Raw genomic sequence first — 22,268 nt, 5'->3', positions numbered from 1 at the left:
CGACGGATACGAGTGTAGGTATACGAACGAGAGTACAATGTATTGGTATTGGTATTGGTATCGGTATCGTTATTGATGGGTTAAGACCGCATACGTGCGGCCAAATGTGACGTGTGGCGAACATTTGGCGTGTGCGTTTTCAAGATTATGGTCGACTTTGTGCACGTCGCCCTCGACAATGGTCTTACTAATGAATTGCAAATCGCCTTTTTCTCCATTTACGTGCCACTGCCGTGCCAGGTGAATAGTCGCGTTAAACGCGCGTCACTGAACACACCACCCGCTAAGGGGGCATCGACTTTGCAATTTATTTCCCCCAAATTTGCTACCTGTGTCGATGTAATTCGAGTGGGTGCGGCGTAACGCGGTTCCTACGCTGTTCGCGATACTCTTTTACTGTGGCGGTGGTGGTACCTCTCCACCCTGCCGAAGGTGTACAACGCGCGGTTATTTGGTCGAGTTATTTACGGCGGTTGCTTATGCAATTGTATTAACGCCTATACAGCAACAGCGCATTCCTTATTGCCTTTGTACACGACGTAGTCGTTTGAAGGCGAATTCTAATAAACGTTTTCGTTTTGAGAGCACTACGGATACGTAACAGTGTTATTTTTGGCCGCAAATTTTTTACGAATTGGTAGCGCTGGCTTAGGGGTTAAATTTTAATTCGTTGATTTTTTTTTTTTTCAATGCGGAAGGATGATTTTAGTGCAGTAGAAAGTGGATTCGTGAAAAAACAGCAATTTTCGAAATAGGTAATAGGTATAGACGTTTCAACTTTTTCCCCTCATTCCTCGAAAACTTCATATCATCCTATGTATGCGTTGCATTAATGAAAAACTAAATCATTTTCATTTATTTCTGTTGGTTTCAGTAGAATTTCGACGTAACGTGTTTGTTACTCTTTTTAGAATTTATTTTTCACATGGTTTCACCAGTGCTGCGGAAATGGTACGGAAACGGTTTCTGAGAAAAACGCCGAAACACGAGGAAACGAGAACGGAGGTGAAAACGGAAACAATTTTTCTCGAGAAACGGAAACGGAACCGGAACCGAGAGCGTTCGTTTCCACTTTTCATAACGTTTTCATTTTTTAGATGGGATTTCATTAAAACTTTAGAATTTTTCTGCAGATTGTTGTTTTTTGTTCATTCGAATTTTCAGATTTGAAAAACCGTGTAACGACATTCATCTTTTTTTCTTCCATAACAACAATACAAAATGAAATTTAAGCAATTTTTTGACTTCGAAATGGATATCTAATACATATAGAAATAAAGTAGAAATTGAAACATTTTTTTCGGCATTTCCGCGGCAGGGAAATTTCTTTCTTTTTTCCAAATGTTATTTTTTTTCTCTCAAAATTTTATCACGAGACTACAAATTGAACTTGCTATTGGTTTTGGTTTCAATTTTTCAACCGTATCGGTCTTGATTATGAAACATTTGAGCTTCGGTTTCGGTCATTTGGCATTTTTAACGAGAAGAACGATTATTTTGAAATAATTCACGTTGATTGACTATTTTTTCAAGTATATATTTAGTTCTGTTTGGTATTTCATTTTCAATTTTCATATTGATTTTGGTTTCACATTTTGTGTACATCAGTTTCAGTTTTCCTTATATTGTAATTTTTGAACTTTGGTTTCAGTTACTCGACAATGTTTTGGTTACGGTTTCAGCTATTGTAAAATTTTTCTGTTTCAGTTACTTGACAATTTTTTTAAATTTTGGATTTAGTTACTCGATGACGTTTTGGTTTCAGTTTTAGTTTCTTGATCATTATTTGGGTTCGGTTTCAGTTACTCGACAATTTTTTTTGTTTCGGTTTCTGTTTCTCGACAAGTTCTACGATGTATTTTGAAATTTTACATTCGATCGACTATTTTTTCAAGCACGTATAGGTCGTAGGTAGTTCTGTTTGGTAGTTAATTTTTAACCTTGACATTGATTTCGGTTTCACTTTTTGAACATATTATCGATTTCAGTTTTCGTATGTAATTTTTGGACTCGACTCGGGTTTCAGTTACTTGACAATTTTTTTGGTTTTGATTTCAGGTACTGGAAAATTTTTCGGATTCGGTTTCAGTTACCTACTTATTGACAATTTTATGTTTTGGTTTCAGTTACTTTATAATTTTCTGGTTTTGGTTTTGTAGTTACTCGATGATGTTTTGGTTTCGGTTTCAGCTTCTTGATCATTCTCAAGTTACTTGGTTACCGTTCTGGTTTTGGGTTTTCAAAGTGTTTAGTGTTGGTTTCAGTTTTAGTTCGAGGTTTGATTCTGAAACATGTGGTGGTTTTGTTTCAGTTTTTATTAATGGACAATTTTCGTGGCCGTTAATTCAATTTTTCGAACGTTTCAGTTTTAAACACAATCATTTTGTAATCTAAGTACAAATAATCCACCGTTTTTTCAATCAATCAATTGAAATTTCAAAGTATGTATTGGTGATTTTAATCATGGGCACGGTAGTCAGATTTTTAGATTTTTATTTTTGAGAACCTTTTCGGAGCATCCAGTGGGCCGGACAATCTTCCTCGCTGCGACGTACTTTGCGAGACCAAGGCGCTGCCACGAATTAGCCTTTTCCGTATGTACTTGTAAATAAATTTTCGATCTACCCCCTTCTAGCACCACCCATCATTGTCAGTGGTGCGCGCAGTATAACTCTGCTTTCAGCCAAAAATGCGATGTAATATGTAGATAAGATAGATAAGGCTGCGGCCGTGTTGTTATCGCGTCTGGCCGTTATCTTTTTATACATTGAAATGCAAGTGGAAGAATTTTCAGAGCAGGTGGGACCGTCCATTGTTGAATTGCCGAGTCAATGAGTCATGGTTATTTTTATTTCTTTGTTGAATTTTGGACTGTGTTGGCGTGGAGCATGAAGACCTGCTGCGCAAGGGTTAAAAGCATTTATACTACATGTTAATTGCTGCTGTCCGATCAGGCAGGTGTTACTTCTTTTCTTTGTTCGATTTTGGGAAGTGTCGGCATGAAATGCGAACACCTGCTCCCCGCTGTGAAAGGATTAGACGAATGTTTATTCCAATTCTATCAGATCAGACGAACGTGATGTTTCTTTTAGTTTTGTTGACGCGTTGTTGCCACATTGCATTTGCATTTGGGAGCTGTTATTAATATGATAGAAATGATACGGTGCAATAATTTGCGAATTTGCGTGGTCGATGTAATTTTTTTCAAATGCGCGTTATTCTGGCTTTCGGCGTTTGGGCCAGTGGGCCTTCCTTATCTGTAGGTTATTTTTTCAACGTGCGTGTTTTGGCGAATTCATTTCTCCAATCGAATCAAAGTACTTACAGTACTCTTTCAATTTCACGATTATTCAACCTTTCGTCGTACGTCTACGTATATTATATGGTAAGCGAGTAATTATTCGATAATTATTGTAAGTGTGTACTGTAGCGTCGTTAATTAATGTGATCCATTTTTCAATCAGTGCAACGTTCTCATTGCTTACTTTTTTAAATGAGGAATTTTGGCGATTTTTTTGTTCGCCTTGAAAACGTAACTCGCTACTTTTGAGCCTTCGATTCAATTTAGTTTTTTCTAATCAATTTCTTATTCCATCTGAATTTTCCTCTACCGATTTGCGAATCATATTCTGTCTTATTTCAATTTCATTTGCACCGATTTTCGGCGAATTTTCAGCAATGGAAGTTGCCTAAACGTCGCGTCAAGACGGTCAAGTACACGCACTCGTACTTATATGTCTTGAACTGGCCGTGGGTCGCGATATCGTTAAGTACCTAGTTGATAATTAATGACCACCATACACGGTTTATAGAGGAGTATTTAATATACTCGATACGTTTAAGTGGGTACAACTACAAATATGTATATCGAGTCGAGTGTAAACATACCGCAGAATCACTCACACGCGCGCACACATTTGATAACGAATCGCTTCATCTCGTGTTGGTACATTAACTTATAATTACGGTAATTACTCGCTTAATTATCGTAAACGTAAACATAAACGTATTTCTCGTTTGAATTACACGCTTTGTGTAATTACTAATTCGAGAGAAACCCATCAACGTTGAACGGTGAACACAGATCGTTTATATACGCTTTAGCTTAGCTTACAACACTGTAGTGTACAAAATACTCGCGGACTCGCACATGCATCTCCCAGCTCCCAGCTCACATACCGCAACTCGATATTTTATGTACTCTTAATTCACATAACATAAACGCATCGTTATCGCGATTTATTTTCTGTCCCTGTCTCTGCCCCTGCCCCTGCCCCTGCCTCTGCAACGCGTCGCAGTTTGCAAAACATGATACCTACATTATAATGGGTAATTGGGTACTACGAGGTACTACGTAAATACGAACGTACGCGGTGCAGTAACTGTAAAAAAATGCTACAAACAGCAGCAGCAGCAGCAACACCCTATACTCTTCATCTGCGATCTCAATCCCTGGCCCTGGCCATCATCAACATCGTCGTCGTCCGAATACCTCATTTTTTGTGGAAATCTAGTTGGTGGGGGGTAGGGGGTTCCCAAATCCCATCTGCTGAAGCCCACTTGAAAGTGGTTGCTTTTAACTGTCAGGGAGAAATACATATGTAGGTGCCTGAACCCCCTTGTTTGGGACCAGGGTGCGCGTGATGCATTTACAGCAATCCCTGGGGCCTGGGCTCCTCGCATCTCCCTCAACGGCTCAAGAATGGAATAATGGGAATACTTATGTACTTGCACGTTCAGTTTGGATTCATTGATCACATTTGTAGCAGAACTGAGTTTGGAATCTATGTGGCGACTTGCATTTGAAAAAATCCATTCAACCTCTGTAGTATATTACGTGAAATACTCCCCCTCTCCTCTCCCTTCGCCTCAACAATGTATACGCGTATCGGTGGCTGTGTTTGCGCTATTATATTTGTATATATGATGTTTAACCTAGTTCTGGCCACGATGACGATGGCGATGACGATGGCGCTGTAATTATGACGAGGCAGGTGGTGCGGGGCGCGGGCGGTAGATAGCATTAAATGTGCAATGTGCATAGTACACGATGCACATATTCGTACCAGAGCAGTGCAGAGCAGATACATAAATAATCGTCGCGCTTAAAGCGCCATTTAATTGTTTATCGAGAGAGATGTTCAAAAGTTGGTAAAAAGTTGCACGTACTCGTACGTATCTCTCTCTATGGTATACGTGTAGTCGTAGACGTACATATTACGTATACGTAGCACTTTTCTGTTACGAGTACGAGTATGTACTATGTAGGGTGGTAGACGCGACAGACGTACACATTCAAAGCCGAGTACGCAACGCCCGTAACGCATCGTAATCGTAACAAAACGTACTAAAGGTAATTTAGACTAGAAGTGAAGAGGTACACAGAAGGCGAGCACGAGCAGCGAGCAGAGAGCAGTCGGCGAAGGCGGAGGCGGAATGCGGAATGGCGAGGCAAAAATCAACGGTACGAGTACGAGTAGGTATATCGCATCTCATCGGTTATCGGTAAAACATAATTTTGAACGGCGTAACGCGTGTATCGCACCGGCACCGGCACCGCCCCCGCCCACCTGCTTTCATATTTCTTCTTCTCGGTTGCTTTTTGCTGTACGAAAAAGTACGACTAAACTCGGTTTCAAGCCATTAAACATAAAAATCTTTATCTCGCTCGAGGAAATATTTCCAACAATTTTTCGCCATAAATCATTCAACTATTTTGACTGTTTTTGTTGTTGCTGTTGTTGTTGTTGTTGTTATATTTTTGTTTGCGTATACATTTCGATGAGTAAGTTACGTATACGTCGTATATGGAATGAGAGAGAGAGAGTGGGCAGGACGAAAGACTTATGTGCGTATTTATGATATAGAATATAGATATTAGATACGTTCGAAAATGAGGAAATGAACTCACCCTCATCGTAGGTCACCATTCGCAACCACTTTTGATAATGTAGCGCATGGGGACTGCGCGGCGTGCGGTGGGGTGTCATGGTGTCGAAAATCTAGATGCTCCAAATCGTAGTCGAAATTGGCGCCTGAATTTTCTACCTAGTGGTCAATCAACGGCCATTTTGCTGAGGAAGTGCGCGAAATAGCGCGGGAAAATTTCAGGTTTAAGCGAAGCTACTCGTACCTAGATCCGGTAGATCGAAGAGAGGAGCAAAAAAGAATACACCTGGTATTCCGGAGGAAATTAGTGACGAAAATTTACTTCGAGTGGATATCCTACGTATAATCAAGCTCCTAAAGGAATTCGGATGGGAGAAAACGTTTTTTTTGTATTGTTTTCTTTTGCCTCGAAAACCCCTCTCACCCCCATCCTATTACATCTATTGAGAAAAAAATTAGCAACCCTAAGTATTTTTCAATCAAAATGATACTAGATATACTCGTATGTATTGTACGCTTGACTCGACTCGAGGGTAAAGTTGGCAGAGCAAAGGTGCACCTTTCAGTGAGATCTGCTAACTGTCGGGTCGCCTCAGCATCGCGAAAGAAAAGTAATTAATGAAAATGAAACCCATCGGTATCCCTAGTCGTTGAAATTTGTAATTACGCGGACCGTTGAGCTGGAAAATGTCGAATTTTTAAAAATTGCTTCTTCGTAATTAAGGAAATTGCGAACACAACACCGATATATTTATACCTATTACCTATACACCGCCCTTTGCCTACTCGTCGTAATAATATAATTGATAGTATGATAGAGAACACCATTACATACGAGTACACGTACTATGGGCAATTGGGCACAGGCAGGCCAAACAGCAGATTCAGCAGGAAAATTCGACTGTTTTGTAAATCTGTTAAACTTACCGAGAGCTGCCAAATTACCAAATTATCCGAGCAAAGTGCGTTTAAAAAAAAGGAGACTCTTCGGCACGAATGTGTACATTTTTCCAACATTTTACATTTTTTTAGACCCAGAAATAGGTTGTCCTACCAGTGCGAGGTCATAATTTGTATGCTGCTCGATAGTGTGTGAAATGCTGTAAAGTTTCTTCTCCAATTCTGAACATTTTTTTTTTTCATTCTTCGCGAAGAAAAGGGGGTGGTGGCGTTTGTCTTGTCGTAGTTGTCGTTCGCCTCCCGAAGATAGTCCAGATAATGTAACCCAAATGTACGAATAATACCTACTTACCTAGTGTATCGAAGGTAGAAGTATCGGTACGAGAGTATGTGCGCGCGCCTGGCACTTCTTGCCAAAAGTCACGACGTCGTCGTCGTTGGCTAATGCGAAAAATAAAAACTTGGAAAACTAAAAAGTATGAAGTGTGTGTACTGTGTACAGTGTATATTCTGTATACGAACCGGGGGCGGATGTTGGTAGAAAGATGGCATTTGAAGCGGGGGCGAAAAGGTGGATTAAAAATAGAAAATAAAACGAAACGGATGAAAAAATGAAAAATAAAATAAATAAGAAGAGAACGAGAAAGAGGGGAGAGAGTGAGACAGGAAAGAACAGTAAAAATGCATTATAAAAATGGTGGCAAAAGTACGCTCTCTCCGATCCACCTTTTCATCTCGTTGCCGTTGCCGTTGCCGTTGCCGTTGCCTTCGGTGTGGTAAAACAAAACAACAGAAAAAAGAGAAAAAAACTCGGAGTAAACTAGCCACGTCCGTCGCGTCGCCGAAAATGAAAAACCCGCTTTCAGTGATTTCGGTGCACGGCTATTTTTTTTTTTTTTTTTTTTTACATCCTACGCTACGCCGTATAGTACGTAGCAGTCAGTGGAGTACTTTTTAATGCGTATTGTCAGTAGCAGGCAAAGAGCTGAAAAAATGATTTTTTTTCACATCTCGATTGATAATACGTATGTACACGTAGTAGGTGGTAGAGGTACGTCGTCGTCGTCGTACGAGTAACATGTAACGAATGCGAATTACGAATGGTTGCAAAAACCGCTTAGCACGACGCGAAAGCGAAATACCTAGACCGAAAGTTCACCCTAAACTGATGTATATGGCACGGTGCGGCGCGGCGATGCGGGGGCGGTATGGATAAATACCATGTGTGTGCACGGTGAGATGCTGCGAAATAGGGTTGAAAAAAAAAACAAGTGGAATCATCGTCCGTAAACGTAGTTAAGAGTTACAGCTACTCGTAGCTTATTCGCGAAAAAGCGGAAGGTATTAATTTCAATTTCGATGATGAAAAATGATCGCGTCATCGTCAGTTGCCGTCGTTATCCTTATGATGAGGATCAGAAGACGCGGTGCAGGGGGTAGATAGAAGCTGAAATTATAAACGTACTACGTACGTGTACGTGTGTTCGGTGTATGGTTCTTCGTAATTCACCTATATCTACGAGTACGTAGTACGTAGGTAAAGGTATCTCTAGTCTACCTATATCTTTTTAACGCCATTACAGGGTGCCCAGAAATACCTAATTCACTGCGCATACATCCTGTATGTTTGGGTAAACCTGAAAGAAATGCCAAGAAAGGAGGTAAAAACCTGCAAAAAAAAAAAATAATTACAGATATCGCAAGAAACACTCCAACCAAATTTTTCAGGTGCTAAATAAAAGGTTCAATTTACGAGGTTCGCAGAATTTTTTCAATCGAGTTCTGTTCAAAGGTGTCAAAAATTCGAAATTTTACGTTATTGAGCTGGAAGTTGGGACGTGGCATTTGCCCTTTTTTTTTTTGGAGCCCCTTCTCCACTCCTCCGATGTTTACTATAAGCAGGCCTTTTTTTGTATTTCTTTTCTGAGAGGGACGCTAAATTGAAGTTACAAGCCCCTAATTTTCATACCCTGTACATAATTTGAATTTTTGAGAGAAAAAAGTCGAAGATTCAAACTTTGAATTTTTACAAAATTTCATCAAATGGAGATGGAAAGCTGATTAACACCTTCTGAAGACGACTGCAGGTAGGTTCAAGTGATTTTGGAGCCTCCAGCGACTTTTTGAAAATTACTGGAGTCTCTGGTAGATTTTTTTGAAACTCGAAAATTTCCACAAAATTTCATCAAAATGGAGTTGGAAAGCTGAAAATTATTCTGCAAACTAATTTCAATACGCTACGAAGTCAACTGCAGCGGGGTTTTCAAGTCATTTTGGAGCCTCCGGCGATTTTTTGGAACTTACTGGAGCCACCAGCAAATTTTTGAAAATTGAAATTTCCCCAAAATTTCATCAAACGGAGATGGAAAGTCGAAATTCATTCTGCAAACTAATTTCAATACGCTACGAAGTCGACTACTGGTAGATTTCAAGTCGTTTTGGAGCCTCCAGCGACTTTTTGAAAGGTCGTATGGCGTTTTTTTGGAAAATCGAAATTTCCAAAAAGTAGCTGGAAGCTTCAAAACCATTTGAAACCACCATGTGGTCGACTTCATATCGCATTGAAATTAGTCTGCGAAATAAATTTCAGCTTTCCATCTCCATTGATGAAATTTTGTAAAAATTTAAAGTTTGAAAAATCTGCTGGAGTCTCCAGTAATTTTCAAAAAGTAGCTGAAGGCTCCACAATGACTTGAAATTTACCTGCAATACTTTGTAGCACATTAAAATTAGTTTGCAGAATAAATTTCGACTCTCCATCTTAGTTTGATTCAAAAATTTTCTGGAGGCTCCAAAACTGCTCGAGACGGTTTGAAATAGTTTCCAATCGATTTGGCATGTCAAAAATAGGATATATCCCAAATTTCAGCTTTCTTGGTCAATTTGGTAAAATTTTGATTTTTCCGCTCATGTTTGGCCTGAATTTGATTTTCAAAAATTCACCAAAAATCGAAAAATGCACTTTAGAACTTAAAATTTTGACAGGTGAAAAATTTTTGCCAGGGCTAGAAATGTTCCTCAGGACTCTCCCTTTAAGAAAAAAGTTGTCCCAGAGGATCGACGGAGGGGGGGTGCAATAATTCTTGAGCGGGCCCCCGACGTGCAAGATAAGTAGGTACTGAGGTACAAACTTCAATGCTAAATTTTAGATTTACGAATTTTCATCGTAATTCTGATCTCGTTTTCGCACTTTACTATTCTGATAATTCAACATTTTTTTAAAAAAGTTACCAAAATTTATTAATTTTTTCATTTTTTTTCCAATTCTTTCATGTTTTTAGTTTTTATGGAAATTTTTCGATAATTTCGAACTTTTCTTTGGGGGGGCGGCGTCCTCCGGCGTCCCCCTGCGTCCCCCTGCGTCCCCCCACAAAAAACCCTGATTATAAGTGATTTCCAATTGTTGCGAGTAGTTCTGGAACCTTCGGCATAATTTTGGAAATTGCCGAACCCGATTTTCAGCTTCCCAAATTAATTTTAGAGCTTTCCAGAGAAATTGAAAATATCAGAGGAGCCTCAGAAAGGAAGGAAATTGCGATATATGTATGTGCGATTCGGGGGTGATGATTATTAATTTTTTGAAACTTACTTTAGTAATTTTTTTTACTGACAAGCGCAAGTTGAACCAAGCAGAACCTATTCAAAATAGCGTGTAAAAGTACACCACCGGCTAAAAATTTTGCTGCTAAAGTGCCTTTTTCGATTATTGGTGAATTTAAAAAAAAAAACAGATCTCGGTCAGAAATGTAGGAAGAAAATCAATCTAGAATGCTGAAATTTGGTAGGTTATATATTTCATTTTTGATCGCATAATCGATTGGAAACGGTTTCGAACCGTTTTGAGGTATTCTAGAGTCTCCAACAGATTTTTGAAAGTCAAAATTCACACAAAATTTCACCGAATCAAGTTGAAAAACTAGAGTTTACTTTATACCCCGACTGCATCTTCAGATGGTGAGTCTAATATTGTTTTTTTGCCAAATTTGCTTATAAGGTTCTGGTTTTTTCTTTAAATTTCTACTAAATTTGCCCAAGTCAAAAAGCGTAAATTTTTGGCATATTTGTCAAAAAGTGTCCATTTCTAGTAACATTGTCAAAAAGAGCCAATTTTTGCCAAAATTGTCAAACACAGTCCTGTTCTTGCCAAGATTACTCAAAAAATCATGTTTTTGCAAAAATTGTCAAACAGTCTCGTTTTTTATCAATATCAAAATTATCGGGAGTGTCAATTTTTGGCGAATTTACGAAAAATCGTAATGTTTTACCTACGTCAAAATTCTCAGGGGGCAGTTTTTTGATAAAATTGTTTTTTTTTTGCCGCAAAACTTCCAAAAAGCACTTATTTTTGTCTTGCCTGTCGAAAATATCGTATAGGTACCTATAACTTATTCTGTACCTGTACAGGATGAAATGATGGTGTTAATTCGTCAACTCGCGATCACGTCCCATCATCGTGACCTGTGAAAGCCATTATTTTTTAAAAACGAAATCGCCGCAAACGATCATGATGGCTCGTTATTACAACGCTAACGCTCGAATTAGGTGCGATAAATATCCGAATTCGGAATACGACGCGACGCGACGTAATAACAATAACGCTAAATCTCGATTAGATATTCGGCATTGGCTATTTCGACACCCCGGCCCTCCCCCCCCATCAACCTTGCTCATCGACTATTACACAGATCGCATCGTCGATATCGTCTGCACAAATTACGAATTACGGTAGTTACATCTATACGTAGAATACGAGCGTGAATATGTAAATTTTTCGACTGTAGTATACGTACTCGTATAAGCTGAAAAATGCAGTTACGCGACTACTTATTGTATCAATATACTCTCGAGTCACGGGTAGGCCATCTATTCTTATAATATTCGTTTCGTATGTGTAGTATAATACGAGTATACGTTTCCTTATCTCGAACGGCATTATTTTTGTCGAAAAAGAAGAGAGAAAAAATCATCGCAAGCGCCGGTCGCGTCGCCTCGCAAAAGCCGGATTTTTCCAACGAGTATACTCATTCGCCATATGCCCAATTGCCCATGGCCGCTTGGAAGAAACAGCAGTAAACTAACAATCTAACAGAATGTATCGATAAGATTTTGAGAGTTTGAAAAACAAACGAGTAAAGCGGGTTTGTTCCCGATTGGGCTGATATAATTAACGCATTTCACCGTATCTCAATAGTCGGTGGAATTTTTCTCCAACTAAAATTCGGCTAAAAATAAGCGAAAACAGTGGGCGAAAGAGAGGAGCTACGAGCTACGCGCTACGAAGAGGCGACCAATACGAGTGAGAACTACATAACATTATCGTAATCGTAACTGTGTGGAAAACGTCGTACTCGATCGTGTTTATGTCGCGATAGATGGAAAAAAATTTTCGACAAATGGCATTTTAAACGCTACAACGTCATTTCTCGACTCGTATATTATACGCGTATCGCGTCTACGTCTACGTCTACGTCTATGTCTACGTAGAGCGTACTACGAGCACCGTATACGTCCCTTCTCTACGCAATACACAGTACACACATAGAGAGACGTACACGCGTACATTATACGTTTACGTATACGTATACCCTCGACGTATAAATTCAAAAATACAAATTCGTTTCGGCTGTTTTATTGCGAATCGTACGCGCTCGGTTTGAGAAAATCGCAGTTATTTTTCTGACGTTTTTGGACGATGCCACCACCACCATCATCATCCATTCAGCCACCCTCGGTTCGCCGCCTCACGCCTCGGTCTTTTTTCACTCAATTTTCTTTCCTTTTCGCCCGACTACCGACTGCGACTATGTATGCCGTCGTCGTAAGCTCGCAGCAGCGAGAAAAAAATCTAACATACGCGTAAGTAGGTAAACGGTACAGCCTACAGCCTACAGCTACAGGGTGAATTTTCGATAAGTCTCGCGCGTGAAGAAAAAAAATTCAATTTACATTACACGACGGCAACTAAGTAACTCGCTACACGTTTATCCTTGTTCGGTATAGGGCTTTTGAAAGGATTTTTTATTTCACTCGTTAAACGACGATGAAATTCGACACGACGTGATGTTCTCTTCGTAAACCTACTTATATGTGTAGGGTAGGACTGTAGGTAGTTTTAGGTAGTATGTACTCGTAACTATGTATATGCTAAACAGTCAGTTCGTATAACGAATTCCTAATAGTGCCAAATGCAAATTTACCAACCATGTTCGAGTTATTCGCACTAACATTAGACACTGTTGTATTCAAAGTTGGGTGGCTCTGGCTCATTTTGACAAGTTTTGCTTCATTTCACGAACTAATTATTTCTGCATTTTTATGAATTTCTCCCTTGTCTATTTCTGCATTTTTATGAATTTCTCCCTTGTCCAAAAAGTAGTTGTACCAGGAACTCCCCCCCCGCCCCCTCCACACGGAAAGAACTTGAAAAAAGTTCTAAAAAACATGATGAAGTGCAGTGTGCTGCGGAAATGAAACGGAAACGGTCACAAAAATAATATGATGGATCAGTTTCGTAGAAATGATGAGATATCGAAATTTTTGCGATCCACCAATTTTCAAGTTGTTCATATGTACAGGGCTAAAAATGATATAGAATTTCAAATTCAATGAATCAAATGGGGGGGGGGGAGTCGATCAGAATTTTCTACACTCGAATAAAGCATTAAAAAATACGAGTTATTAAATACTGTAAATCACCGAAAAATTGATGAAATTTCTGTAAAATTTCGCAAAACTCGCCTGATTGAAATTTGATTTTTTTTGTGGAGGGGAAGGCGGTAGTTCAAGTTTTAGTGCATATTTTATCACTTGGGGGGGGGAAGCTTCAAACTTGTCTGATGAAGATGGATTTGATTCAATTCAAGAGTTAGAATGTATGTGAACTTGCGAGGAGCTTCTCGGCACGACTTAATTTCAAGTTGAGGGGTGAAAATTTCAGGGATTTGTTTTCGTAAAAACCCAACAAGTTGAAGAGGTGAAAGTTGAAAAAAATGCCAAAAAAATTATTCGTAAGTATAGAGCCACCCTTTATGTTTGAGATGCCCGTTGAATGAGTAAAAAAAGGAAGGATTCTTTGCAGTTTTTCAGTTTGTGCGGTAGGTCAATTAATAATACACGTCTGACAAAAAAATCAGTCGAGCACCTTTCCTCTATGCTTGTCTGTAGTCCGCCCAAAATATTACGTATCTACTATCTATGCATGAAAAATGGCACATAAATCATGTACGTACCTGGGTAGGCTTCATTCGCCTATTGTACATATGTAGAACCAAATGAAACGAATTAATTGACGGACGAACATACGTTTACGTATTACCTCTGTTGTAGATGTACGTAATACGTGTAGTGTAGTGTAGTGTAGAGATGGAGAATCGTACACTCGTAGCTGCCTGCTATTGCGAGTACTCGTACTCGTATAAGGCGGCGATTCGGTGATTATTCATATTGTGTCGTTAACATAGGGCCTTAGGCCGCTAGCCACTCAACAATCGCGCGAATCAGCCCGTAGGCGTCGATATTGACTCCTTTTCTACGACTACGACTACGAGGTACGAGCAGGCAGTCAGGTAGGTAGGTCTACTCGTAGTCGTCTAGAGATTTCCGGCCTGTTGGAAAAACAAGGCAGTGCAGCGTGTATGTACTTTACCTACAGAAAAATTGACTCGTTAATACAGAGCGAGAGCGGAGAGGCTAATTGGAAAGATTTATCGGCTGATACTGCATGCTGCGCCGAGCAGCCGTGAGGCGCGAACGACGCTCAGCCAACATCAAATAACTGACCAATAAATGTAAAGTGTACACGCACACAATGCGACGTATTTCTAGCTATACTCGTACATTCACGTGCAAACTTCTCTTGTACTTGTATGTACGTCTCGTGTAGCTTTTAATTAGCGATTGCGGCTAAATGACGCAGGACGACGTAGCGTAGTTGCCGCCAAAAACAAATACCTACCTACCTACTCGTTATAAGTAGCTCTCTAGCGATCATTTATTATGTGCTCGATATGTACTCGTATATTCCAGTGTAGGTCTAGGTACGGTGTATTGTACATGTAGGTAAATAATGTATGTCTATGTACTATACCCATTCATTACGAGTAGCACACTCGTTAGGGTACTGTGTAGTGTGTAGTGTGTACTAGTAGGCTCATGAGCTGTAGGCTAGTAAATACGACAGTACCTACGTAGTAAGTAGAAGTACACGTACGCCTAGAGAGATTCATCAATGTATGTACTTATGCAGTTAGAAATCGATACCCACTAATCACATTTTGATCCTATTCGATATTTGTTCTATTTTATGACATTATTAGCGATAACTAATTGATCATTTTTATTTTGTTGTTTGTTTCAGGTGAGTACATAACATACACATTTTCGTCACAGGTCACAGCTACTTATACGAGTAAGCTACCCAATTTGAGTACTAGAGTATGCACAATGTACATGCAACGAAACATTGTATGGTCCTTTGGGAAATCGAAGGAAACTGAAAAACCGGAGGTAAAAATTTCGGGAAAACTTTAATTGAACGACAGAAAAAGTGAATTGCACGACAGAAAAATCCCACGACGAAATCGTGTTTTTGAACGACAAGGATTTAACGACAGTTTTGGTCATTAAAACGACAGCATTGAACGACAGACCTTGAACGACTAGCATAGAAAATTCACGCCATGAAAAAGGGAATGCACGACGAACATGGGAAAGCCCGACGAAATTATTTCAATTGCCCGATACCCCAAATTTTTGTCCTCTTGTTTGAATTAGTGAACATGAATGGAGCAGTATTTGTGAATAATGAATGGTACGCTTGTTTCAATAAGTGATATCTTATCATTTTCGTTTCATTCATGTCTTTGTTGAATAGTTATATCCGAAGTTTTGGCGAATGTAGGTACCTGCTCAGTACACATACATACATTGAACTACGTATAACATTACCTAAATTGGACTTCATATTCGTGTTCGGGGTGTTCGAGTCATATGGAAACGACACCAACATTATGAAAATATCTGAACTTTCAATATAGTGAAAATTGAGTTGGGGGCAGAGGCACTGGAAGGGTGTGGATGCGGGTAGCATAAAATTGCACTTTATATTCGTTTTCGGGGTGTTCGTTTCATATGCAAACGACACCAACATTATGAAAATAGCTCAATTCTTAATATAGTAAAAATTGAGGTGGGGGCAGGGGCACTGGAGGGGTGTGGATGAGGGTAACATGAAATTGGACGTTATATTCGTGTTTGGGGGGTTCGATTCATATGGAAACGATACCTCGTTTACCAAAAACAATAATTTACACCAGAATCCATTTTTAACCCCCCTCTGTTGGTTTTTTCAATTTTTGACCACGGCCCACCAAAAATTTTTTTTTGAAAAAAATATATGTTTTTTAGGGGTTAAAAACACACTTAAAAATGCTATTCGCATTTTTGTGCTGAATCATGATCATTGCTAAAACAGGCAAACAAAACTAAAAAACGCCATTTTGAGGGGAAAATATGGGGGGAGGGAATTGAAATTTTTTGTGGGGATACCTTTTATGGATGTTTACAACATGCCAAAAAATTGAAAAAATCGGTTCACATGGGGCTGAGAAATTTTTTTTATTGTAATTTCAGAAAGGGGGGGTTTCTCAAAAACGGGGGAGGGGTCTGGGGGTCTGAAACTTACCTGACGGAAGATGCTCAAGAGTACCCACCTTCCATGCAAATATCAACCCTGAAGCTCTCGAGGGCAAATTCACCATACTTATCCACCTATAGCTTGTGATTTTGTGAATAAATTCGTCGCTATTATCATTATGTCGTCGTTCATTTCCTAAAGTCGTCGATGCATTTCATTCTATTTGTCGGGCATACACTGGCGTTCATTTGATTTTCTTGGCGTGCACTTCAATTTTTGTTGTCGTGTGATTGTTGAAAACTGTTTCCGTCGTTAAAAAAGTGGTTTTGGGACGTTAGCATCTGTCGTGCAAAACACTTTTTTTCTGTCGTTCGAATGATTTAATCTGTCGTGCCGATAAATGGCACCCAAAAATTTCTTATTTTTCGTCTGTTTGCAAAAAATTAAAAGTGGCGCTGATAACCCCCCCCCCCTCTCAAGATAAAAAAAATTATCCAATTTATCAAAATTCTTTGTTTTTGCGTCAGAATTTTTCTTAACAATCCCCTTTTCAAGAAAAAACTTTCCTCGGCCTTTCAAACCATGTGACCCCCTAGAAAAAAGCCCCCCCCCCCAAAGTTGAAAAAGTCAAAAAAAAATAAGAATAAAATTAAAATGAGAAATTTTTTTCATTTTCACGTTAGAATTGTTCTACATACATAACCCCTTTTCAAGAAAAAACCTTCGTTGGACCCCTTCCAATGATGTTGGACTTTTTGTATGGAGCCCCCCAAATTTGGGAAAAATGAAAAAAAAAAAAAATGAAAAATCGATGTCTCTGAAAATTTTTTGAACATTTTTCAACGGGCAGAGTCTTCCTAAATGAGCACATTTTCAAGACAAACCCTCGCTTAATCCTCCAAATAATGTTGGTCCCCTTGTAGTACCTATAAAGCCCTCAAAGTCGAAAAATATCTAAAAATGTATAAAATTGATGTCTGCCTGTACAAATTATTTGAAAATTTTTAATTTTTAAGCGGAGTACTTTCTATTTTTTTTTTCAAGAGAACTCTTCTTTCAGTCCCCTTCAACAATGTTGGTAATCTACATTAGGACCTCCAGAGTTGAAAAAAATTTAAAAATTGAACAAATTAATATTAAAAAAAAATACAATCTCTTTTCAGAGGTCTTTTAAATGAGTTCTCTTCGAGAAAAAAATCTCCTTACTTGTTGTAGGAAGTTTCATTTTCACTCTGGTAATTGGCAATTTACGTCGAAAGGTGATCAATTACTGAAATCGATACCTTTGGTCCCTCAAGCAATAATCTTAGCTAATTCAACTCATCCAGTTAGAATAAGCGTAACTATTCTACGAGCAATTACCTAACTACGAGATTAATCTTTCAACGAATGGAATTATTTCCACAAACTGAGGGAGGGACCGAGTTTCAGTTTTTCATTATTTTTGGAAGTGGAGGGAGGGGAGAGCAAATCGAAAACATTAATTAATAGCGCTTTTCCGATGAAGGTGAACCAAATCCAAGGATTGCAACTTAATTGTGAAGGGGGGAAACTTCCTGGTACGACGTATTTTTACTAACATTTGGTTGGGGACATTTTTCTCATGAAACTCTACAACTTTAGGGCATTAACAATTATTTTTTTTACCAGTAGGACCCTCTGAGCCACACGTTAGCCATGGCCTGGGTGGGGAAGGAGGCTAGAATTTGTATATACAAGTTGATTTCACCTAGATAGGGACTTGACCGAGGTGTTGGAACTAGAAATTTGACAATTTTAAAAATTTTATCTGATAGTTGGATTTTTTGATATTTTGTAAGATCGGAGAGGGGGCTCACCGGCACGGCACCACTTACTTTTTACCTAGGGGGCTGAAGATTTTGGCGTGATTTTCTTACCCGATGTTACAACTGACAACTTTTAGGGGGTGAGAACGATAGAAAAGAAAAAAAGTTTTCCATCGTACATAAAAAGGGTACACCCTAAGCCTACTGTGCCATGATACTACGAGTATAATATGTAGTAGGTCTAGGTATATTGGGCTAACTATGTTTACGAGAGAGGAGATGGTATACGTAGAGATACGAGTAGTAAAGCAATCGTCGTCGTCGTCGAATAAAAAACTCATAACGCTCGTAAAATCTCGATTAAAACGAGCGTGTATTTCTAGTCGGGCGCCTATGGAAGAGCTTTTTCATCGGAAAACTGGCGAATTATCGCCGTCGTCGATACGCGTCTTGTATTTCTTTTTCTTTATTGCAGACTCGCGCGGCTCGTGTTTCGAGAATCTAGAATCAGGATGCGTGCCGCACGTTATACAAAATATACGTTTACGTATCTACTCCTATATGTATTGCTAGTGATACATAGTAAAATGGTAAAATTGTACGAATGAATTGCTCGCTTTCGGAAATTAAATTAGCAATGTGGTAATTACGGTGCAGGTATGTAGGTAGGTAGGTAGGTAGGTAGCTACGTAGCTAGGTACTATGTACTTACTACCTCGGTGTAGTGGATATGTGAGGTGGCTATTGCCTACACCTGAACTAATCGCGGACGTGGATTTACTCGTATATAGAGATTCGTAGCTACGAGTAAGAGTATAATCTAAGAGTAAGTTGGTGAGTGCCGAGTGGTGATTTAGTGATAAATTTCGATGAGATCTGCCGTACGCGAACTGTACCTATACCTACTACGTTATTATGAAACAAATTATCATCGCCCATCACCCATGTAGACGTAGCCTGCGGCTAGCCTGCTCCGCGTTCGGCGTTCTAAGCTACGAGTGCGAGCAAATAACTGCATACTTATGTGAAAATTAAACGAGGATAAATTTATTACCCATAGACGCGATGCGAAAATAGCGAAATATGGTACATGTACATACCTATTACCTACATCATATACATGACGTACGGTACGAGGCATTACAAGTTACGCGCGAGGTTTTATTAGTCGGGTGGTCGCGGCCAATTTAAGGCGAATATATGTAGTTATCAGTCATTAAGGAAAGTAAGCGAGAAATAAAGCGAGTAAAATTTATTGAGAAATTCGCGATGGTAAAAAAAAAAAAAGTGAAAAAATCAAAATGTTAGCTAACGCTAAATTGGCTCGACTTCGACTCACTCCCTATAGGCCAAACTTGGAAAAAATTTCCCCAAGTAAAAATTGAAAAATTGAATAACAATCGAAAAAATGTGCTTTTGAATTAAGTACCTATACCTACTGTTTCGATGCAAAATGTCATTGAAACAATCACTCAAACGTCAATTTTTGAATGATTATTCAATTTTTAATTTTCAAGCAGGGAATTTTCTCTCTACTTTTTGATAACATGAAAATTCGTTATTCTTGAACACCCGGTATGTATACTAAAACGATAAGGAACAGGTGGTCTCTGGTCTGGCTGGATTATCGTTTCGATGACAGGTGTGAATGGTGAAGGGTTTCTTTTGTATTGAAAACACATTGCTAAATATAAATCAGAGAAGGGCGACGACGACGTGTTCATTGTTCACCTGTCTAGTATGTATTTTTGTAAATTTGGAATTTTCAAATTTTGTATCACTGGTGATGCGCGCAGTTAAACCGCTGTGAATCAGGCGGTTTTTTGTCTGGGTTGTCGCTTCGATGACAGATGTGCAAGAATCATGATAAAGGGTTTCTTTTATATTGAAAACACATTGCCAAATGTAAATCAGATAAGAGCGATGACGCGATGACGTGTTCATTGCACACCTGTCTGGTATTTCCGGATTTATCTTTTTTTTTTTTTTTTTTTTTTGAAACACATCGATAAGGGTTTATCACCATAGCGGCGTGTAAAGAGTTTTAAATAGGAAATAAAATGCAGTTCCGGCGGACTGGTTCTGTGATAAATTATACAGGGTGGCAAATTTTTGATGTTTGAAACTCGAATTTGTATACACGTATACACGGCGGTTCAAATAAGAGATTTGTGAATCTGTTTAAAGTGATTTCTACCGCTATTGTTAGTCCGGCAAAAGCAAACTTGCCAAAAAAAGTTGACCTTAAGTTACTTACAAAATGACGGCCATTTTGATTGACAGGTCAGCCGAAGTCGCAGATTTTGCGTCTCAACATAGGACTTGCACGAAATTTTTCAAACTTTACAAAGATAGATCGAAAGATCATGCAAAAATTCATCACCAGTCAAAATTTCAAGCGTTAAAGTGCGTTTTTTGATTTTTGGTGAATTTTTGAAAATCCTATTTGTATTTAGGTCAAAAATGAGGGAAAAAATCAAAATTTTACCAAATTGACCAAGAAAGCTGAAATTTCGGATATAGCCTATTTTCGACATGCCAAATTGATTGGAAACGGTTTCAACCCGTTTTGAGCAGTTCTGGAGCTTCCAGCAGATTTTTGAAACTCGAAATTCCAACAAAATTCCATCAAATTGTAGTTGTAAAGCTGAAATTTATTCTAAAAACTAATTTCAATACGCTACGAAGTACTGCAGGCGAATTTCAAGTCATTTTGGAGCCTCCAGCGACTTTTTGAAAATTCCTGAAGCCTCCAGCAGATTTTTGAAACTTTCAATTTTCACAAAACTTCATCAAATGCAGATGGAAATCTGAAATTTAATCTACACTCCAATTTTAACACCCTCTGAAGACGACTTCAGGTGGGCACAAGTAATTTTAGTGCCTCCAGCGACTTTTTTTGAAAATCACTGGAGCCTCCAGTAGATTTTTGAAACTTGAAATTTCCCCAACATTAATTTATCAAATGGAGTTGGCAAGCTGAAATTTACTTCGCAGACTACATGGTGGTTTCAAATGGTTTTGAAGCTTCCAGCTACTGTCAAAACCCCTAATTTCGGACACTTTTTCACGTTTTTCGAAAAAGGCTTTAAAACGAGCGATTCAACTTGGTGTTTGTCTTCACATTCTCATAGAATGTCATCGTGTGAATCGATTTTGAGCATCAATTTATAAATTTTACGTGATTTTGTTTATTTAATTTGAATCCGAAAAGTGTCCGAAATTAGGTCCAAGGTACCCTAATTTCGGACACTTTTTCTTTAACGTGGGAACTCGAAAATTTTAGTTGAAAAAGAAATTATTTACCTCTGAAAAACAACTCCAATCAAAAACAGCTCGAATCATGATGTGAAATGTAGAGAAAAACGATTTTTCAAGGAAATGTTCAGCACTCTCATTATCCACTTTCTCATTAGAAAAATAAGTTGGTAACTTTGAACAATTTCTTATCAAACTCCTTGTTGATGATTTTACGACTCCGACTTTTACTTTTCAGTATGGTTTTTAGGAAAATGAGTGAAATAATAGTACAATATCTTCATCAAAACTGAAAACTCTTGAAAAAATACCGTCGAACTCGAAAAATACACATTTGCAAGTGCATCAGTGTTACCCTTCCAAACTCGGTAAAGCGTTAACCAAAGTGTACGAAATAATGATCCGTTTCGCGACTTTTTCAGTTTTTAGGATTTAAATAATAGAAACAAAACGTGAAATTTGATAAATGAATTTTATTTTTAATTACCAGTGACTTCTTGATATTTTAGAGCGATTTTCGTGGTTATGAAAGCATTTGGATAGACTCTGTGAATAACTTTTTCCCCACACTTTACACGAAGCACTTTGTAAAGTCCATTTTAATGGCTAAATAAATAGTGTAAAATGAAAATTCTTACATCAGGGAGATTGTCCGTGATCTAAACTAATAGAAGAAGTGTTCACTTTTACTTGTACCCTTGGTTCTTATCAATAAAAGAGCAAAAACACTGAGTGTCCGAAATTACGTACCCTGTCCGAAATTAGGGGTTTTGACAGTACTTTTAAGAAATTTTAATTTT

The 22,268-nt window shown here is 38.6% G+C and overlaps 1 protein-coding gene across 12 annotated transcripts in view; it reads left to right on the top strand.

The window, feature by feature from the left end:
* The window catches only part of LOC135849400 (monocarboxylate transporter 10), a 229,820-nt gene that overhangs the window by 143,085 nt on the left and 64,467 nt on the right, over positions 1-22,268 (top strand). The window contains exon 1 of one of the 12 annotated variants that reach the window (XM_065369828.1): positions 15,273-15,294. The exons of the other annotated variants lie outside the window; for them this stretch is intronic. The gene's annotated coding sequence lies outside the window, so the exon portion shown is untranslated. Of the gene's footprint in view, positions 1-15,272; positions 15,295-22,268 lie in introns of those variants that run through there. 12 annotated transcript variants of the gene reach the window in all.

This window comes from Planococcus citri, chromosome 5, assembly GCF_950023065.1.
Source record: "Planococcus citri chromosome 5, ihPlaCitr1.1, whole genome shotgun sequence".
Lineage (NCBI taxonomy): Eukaryota > Metazoa > Arthropoda > Insecta > Hemiptera > Pseudococcidae > Planococcus > Planococcus citri.
This window is presented reverse-complemented; position numbering and strand designations above follow the sequence as displayed.